The 6,215-nt window shown below is 55.1% G+C and overlaps 1 long non-coding RNA gene across 2 annotated transcripts; it reads left to right on the forward strand.

The window, feature by feature from the left end:
* On the forward strand, positions 1-4,747 carry LOC140687600 (uncharacterized). 2 transcript variants are annotated; one of them, XR_012061999.1, is made up of 4 exons: positions 1-1,961; positions 2,331-2,425; positions 3,035-3,288; positions 4,127-4,747. It is a non-coding gene; the product is annotated as an uncharacterized lncRNA (long non-coding RNA). The 2 variants fall into 2 exon arrangements; XR_012062000.1 differs by having other exon boundaries at positions 3,124-3,288.
* The last annotated feature ends 1,468 nt before the right edge of the window (positions 4,748-6,215 follow it).

Consider the following 6,215-nt stretch of genomic DNA (forward strand, 5'->3'; position numbering starts at 1 on the left):
CCGTTGTCACCCCGTCATAGAGGAGAGAAACCAACGGCTGGCAAGGTCAGGAGAGCCATGGAGCCGGGGTTTGAACCCAGATAGCCCGGCTCTCTTAAGGAAAGTAAGAGGAAGCCACGCTCAGGTTTGTTGTGCTGCTGGGGGTTTGCCGGAATCAAGTAAACCACCTGGTTCCAGAGGAAGAGCCTGGACCTCACAGAGGCTCTGGGAGGCTCCTCTGACCTGCCCCACTGCTCTCCCCCAACCCAGGCCACAAGCTTGCTGCTCTTGCCTCCACTGGGACCCTTCTGCCTTCAAGCCTCTGCACTTGCTGTTCCACCCACTTTGCTGTTCCCCTCCCCCATCCCAACGTGGCTCACTCCCTCCTCCCCTTCAGACTGCCAGCCCTGTAGGGAGTTGTAGCTGCAGCCCCACCCTGCACATCCTCTAGGGCCCAGCCCTCCTTTATTTCTCTCCTAACACCAGACACGCTACATATTTTACTTACTACCCTCAGGTTACCAGCCTGTTTATTACCTGGCTCCCTGAAGGGTCCATCTCCCCTCCCCTGGGAAACACTGGCCACAGAGGGACTCATGCTGGACTATCAGAGCCAGGGTGGGGCTCTCAGGCAGAGAAGCAGAGAGGGAACCAGCTTCCCTGGACTGGAGGGGTTTCTGTTTGTTGGATTTCCTCCTGTGTTCTGATTTCCTCAGAGCCCTGAGGACCTGCCAGCCCACAGCATCCTAGGACAGAAGGAACCCTGATAAAGATGGTCCAGGGGTCAGGCACCCTCGCTTCTGCCAGGCACCAAAGCAGACAAGCCCCCCCCCCAGGATTTGTGTAGGACACCAATCAGAGATGCCCTTTGTCCAGAATATGACTTCTCTGCAGCCCTGGTGAGTGGGGGCTTGGAGCAAATTTCACGTGTTTTCTACAGAAGGTGATGAGATGTTTCTGCCAAGAGTATGGGCCAGTCCCTGCCCGAGGCCCCTGTGATGTCACAGACTATCCTCAACATCACAGGGGTGAGGTGAGACTCCAGGCAAACTGAGAAAGTGCTGCCCAGCACAAGGCCAGGATGGGGCTGTCTGGGCCAGGTGGATGGGCAAGAACAGTCCAGAGCAGGGTCTTGGAAACAGGGAAGAGCTGAGCAGGCTCTGAGGAGAAGGGGTAGGAGAGGTACCACTAGTGATTACAGCCCAATTTCTAAGCTGCTTCTGTTTAGTAAGGAAACAGGGGAAAGTACAGTAATTTTCTTCAATGAAAACAGGCGACAGAATTCCCTTTGCCTCGTTCCCCTTGCAATTAAGCCCTTCTCTGCAAATGAAATGATTTGGTTTTCATGGGGACTAATTTAAGCACACTGGAAGGGCCGCTGAACTTCTTGATTGCAAACACCAGCATGTGCAAAACAGAATCCCAAGCAGCAATGCCAGGCTGGTGAGGCAGCCCTGTGTGGAGTTGGGGCTTCGACATGGTTAGGTGGGGTGAGCCCTGGGTTGGGAGTTTAGCTCTGACCCTTTCCCCTCTCCAGCCTCCATTCCTGCATCCCAAATAAGGAGGTTGGACTAGACCCCAGAGGCAAATTCAGAAGCCTCTGACTCACAGGGGACGGCCATGTGCTAACGATGCCACACAGTCTCCATCACTCCCTCCATCTAAATGGAAGAACATTCCACTCTGGGCTCAGAGCACCAGCATCCAAGTGGTGTTTCTTCTCCCTTGAATCTGGGCTGGCTCTGGGTCTGCTCTGACCAATCGAATGTGGCCACAGAGACACAGGCCAGTTTTGGTCAGAAGCATTGGAGACTCGGTCACTTCCGCTTTCATTCTCTTGGGCTTGGAGCCACCATATAAAGAGGCTCAGCTGCCCTGCTGGAGAGACCTTGTGAGGAGACAGATCCCCACCAGCCCCAGCTGTTCCAGCACTCCAGCTGGCACACCAGCCGTGTGAATGAGGCCAATCATACCAGGCTCGGGTAAGCAGAGAGAAGCATCCCCCATTTAGCCGTGTCCAAATGGCAAAATCGGGAGAACATGCATGATGTTGTCTTAAGCTACCAAGTCTGTGTTATTGTAAGTTCATTTGAAATAGTTTAGGACACAAAAAGATGCAAAAATAGTACAGAGATTTCTCACGTAGCCTTCACCCAGCTCCTCCGATTACCCCCATATAACCGTGGTACATTGTCAAAACCAGGAAACTGACCTTGATACAATGCTATTCACTCAGGCACAGACCTTATTTAGGTCTTACCAGTTTTACATTCACTTTGTGTGTGTATGTGGTTCTATGAAATTTTATCACACAAAACCACTAAGTTTGGGTGATCTGTTACTCATGATAGGTAACAGATACAGGTGTGGACACGAACCGCAGGAGTATGTTACTCAGCATTCTTCAGCGACAGAAACACAACACTCAGACAAACTTCAGCACAAGGTACACACATTGGCTCACATAAGCCAATCCCTGGAGAGGCAGCGGGGGAGTGGGGGGAGGCGGGCCTCCGAGCAGCTCCATCCAGGTGCAGGGCCCAGGTGCAGCCACATGCCCTCAGAGGGCTCCCCACCTGGCTGCCACCACTGTGAGGACATTCAAGGAAAGGAGAGATGGAAAGGGCTCAGCAGGTTTAACAAGAGTCAGGGGCCCACCTCCCAGCCAATCACTGGGTATGGAGCCCGAGGCTACTCCTAACTGAACCTGGGTCAGCGTGCATCTCCTGAAGGTAGGAGGTAGGAGGAGGGCCTCTCAAAGCAAGGGGTGGAGCATTGAGACCAGAAGAGGAGAGAAAAGAAGGGCCCTGCAGAGCCAGATTGTGAGCCAAATCCTGGGCACGCAGACCACAGGGAGGGAAGTGTAACAGCAGTCCACTCTGGACTCAGAAAACCAGCATCCAAGTGTTATGGTGGGACCGGGTGGCTCTGAGGGACAAGAACATCTGGTATGCAGAGGAATCATTGAGGCCATTTGCCAAAATTACTGCCACAAGGAAAGATCACACTTGCTGATTCTCTTTGAAATTGTGCACGACCATGTGATTTTCTGTAGCCAATGAAACGTGAATGGAAGGGAGAATGGCCCTGGGAGGCAGCGGCATTGAGAACGCACGCGGATCTGCCTCTTTGCCTCTGCCACAGTGTGATGCCACAGCCTGCATCCTGCCTGCATCCTGGAGCGATGATGGCTTGGACCAGAATCCCCAGCAGACCCATAGTGTAGTAGCGTAAGAGCTCACCATGTGTTGGTGTAAGCCACCAGGAATCTGGGGTTGATTTGTTACTAGCATCGGCTGATGGATACAGGTAAGTAACTTTTGCCACTTGCCCAGAGGAAAGAACGAACGGCTTGCACTGCAGTTGGGGAAGACGAGGAACAATAGGATAGCCTGACCACACCGGGCTTCACAGTCCCCTACACTCCAACATTCAGTGCCTGGAAGCTGGAGATGGACTTGAAGTTTCTGGAAGCTTTATCTAGGCCCTGGGATTTTTGTGGATTGTTGTTCCACTAAAGCAGTGTCTGGCAGGCTCTGTAGTGAGGATCTTTCTGAGCTAGCTACCCCTGCTATGCAATTACTGCAAAGACGAGGTCTGGGCCTCCTGAAGAGAAGGATCGGAGAGATGGCACACAGCAGGTGCGTAGAAGGAGTCCTCGCCCCATGCAGTTGGGCTGGCTCCATGCCAGCAACCACAGCACAACCAAGAGAAGGATAGGCCATGCTTCAGGCACTGCAGCCTGCATGTTTAGCAGTGGAGGGAGGTCCACAAAGCCGTCCAGGAGAGCCGAGGCCCAGACTGGCTAGCCAGCCTTGCCCCGAGCTTGGAAGAGGCCGGCAGGGTGCAGCCAGGTCTGAGCCCGTTTAAAAAGCAGTCGGTGGAGGCGAGGATGTGAGGACGTCCCCAGAGTGTCTCATGCCCCACAGGGACATGAGCACAGCGTAGTGGCTGCTGAGTGCCTGGCCCCCTGTGGGGCGCAGTTGCCCAGGGTCCCCACCAGGATCTTGTAGGTAGCTGGACAGGGCTGGCAAACCCCAGAGGGTAGTGTGTGTGCGTGTGCGCATGCCTGTGCTCCAGCCACCCGATGCGGGGAGAGGGCTTCCTCTGAGACAAACATGCTCTGTGTATTTTATCAAATTTGCAGATGCCACACAGCTGGGGGGGACAACGGCAAAGACGCCAGATGACAGAGCTGGGATCTCAAGAGAAGCTGACAGGCCGGAGTGATGGGGTGGATCTAACAAGATGAAACTTAACAGGGACAAGCGCGTTTGTTTCATTTTATTTATTTATTTGTGCCCTGCCTCCAAGTGCGGAGGAATGGAGGAGGAACAGCGGCTCAGAGGAAGAGGAAAATGAAATGCCTGCACTCAGCCCTGACTGCACAGACCTGGGGGTGCGGAGAGGGCCAGGGGCTGAGGTCCAGTATGGGCTTCGGGGTTTAGAGACTATGGTCAGTTCTATGGAAAGCAGTGGGGAGGTTGGGCTGTGGCTGCAGTAGAGGCGTAGCACCAGGTCTGAGGAGGTTAGCAGGGATTGGGAGTCAGAATACCCAAGTCTGAAGCCCGGTGTGGTCAGGCCGTCCTGTTTGGCACGTAAGACTGCCCTCCATGCTGTCCTCCTGGTAATCAGGCCCCCATGCCTGTCTCTCCTTTCCTACCCCTCAGGCAGCCTCTTCCTTTAAGCATGTCCCAACAGGAGTCAGGCCTAGGTTTCTGAGACACCCCAAAGGGCAGTGCAGGGGGGTACGGTACACAGGTCGGTTCCTCCAAGAACTGTCTACCCCAAAGCTGACAGGGCCAGGCTCAGAGTTTTGGCCGCTAAGCTGAGGACTGGGAGTGAGATGCCTCTCTCCTGTCCGGCAGGCACCTCCCAGTTTCTCTGAGGGGTCTCTTACTGGCCCCTTCTCTTGACTTTGGCTGGGAGAAAATTCAGCAGGAAGATGGTCACTTAATCCAAACATCATAAGGGGAAGGGTTAGGCTAGTTCTGGCGACCCCTGAGGGGCAGGGCTGGGCCTTGTGAGCAGAAGCCACAAGGGGACAAACATGGGCTCTGCAGGAGAAGGAAGGACCTCACTATTTTGAGCTTTGGGCTTCCTTAATAAGCAGTGAAGCCCCCGTCGCTGGGATGACACAGGCATCAACTTCACGGGTGTTGAAAGGATTAAATGACACATTGCCATGTGCCTGGTACATAGATAGGATCGATAATGAGGATGATGATGAAACTATGTGACTGTGAATAAGCAGATGGAAGTAACTAGTATTCAGACTTCAGCTAATTACAAAGAACTCGTCCAAGAGGCAGAAGCCTCTCTGCCTGGAGCAGGCTGCTGCCTGAGGTGATGAAGCATTCAAGCCCTGTGGAGGGATGCCTGTGTGGGTGTGGAAGGATGGCCAGCAGGGGTCAGCCGTACAGCTACAGGGGCAGCAGTGACACCCGCGTCAGGCTGCCTTGCTTCTGGCCTAGGCTGAGGTTTGTCCTGCAGGGTCAGGCCAGGGTCCTGACACCCAGTGGGCCTGGCTGATGGGAATAGGAGGGCTCTGAGGCTTCTAAGGAGGAGCCCTGTGGCTGAACACCCAGTGGACCTGAGGGACTGGGGAGACCAGAACAGGGGTGCTGGCACCCCAAGAGTGAAGCTCTAGGTACAGAGTCCCAGAAGGGTCACTCAGGTGGCCAGAAGTGGGGTCTGCCAACCTGGCCATCTGTTCTGATCTCCACAGAGGTGAGTGGCAGGGTCCATCAAGCCAACCCTGGTGCTGAGCCCTTCCTCTGCTCCACTGGGTTCCCCCCAAGGCCAGGAGACTGGGTTTAGGGAGAGGCTGGGACTCAGCCATGTCCCCAGGCCCCACTCCAGCTGGCACAGCCAGACAGAGAACCTCAGAGCCGGTGCTTCTCCCTCTGTCCTCCAGGCCTGAGGAGTGGGGCTATGACTAGGCTGCTCTGAGAGAAAAGGGGAGCCATGGGCAGGGAGGGGGAGTCTCATAACATCCCAGCCACCTGCTTAGGTGCACAAAGCTCCTGGGGGGCTGCTGGTGGCTGAGAGTGGGGGAGGGTTTCATTCCTCCATTGGCCTGCTGAGGCCTCCCGCTCAGAGAAGGCAGCTGCCGCCCCAGACTGAGGTAGGGGAGCCATCCAGGTTCACAGCTATTAAACCAGGCTCAGAGGTGGCCGGGGTGCCCTCTGCCCAGGCCTGCCCCTCAGGAGGGGGTGCAGGTCACTCCTGGCCCC

Source organism: Vicugna pacos, chromosome 20 (genome assembly GCF_048564905.1).
Source record: "Vicugna pacos chromosome 20, VicPac4, whole genome shotgun sequence".
Classification (NCBI taxonomy): domain Eukaryota; kingdom Metazoa; phylum Chordata; class Mammalia; order Artiodactyla; family Camelidae; genus Vicugna; species Vicugna pacos.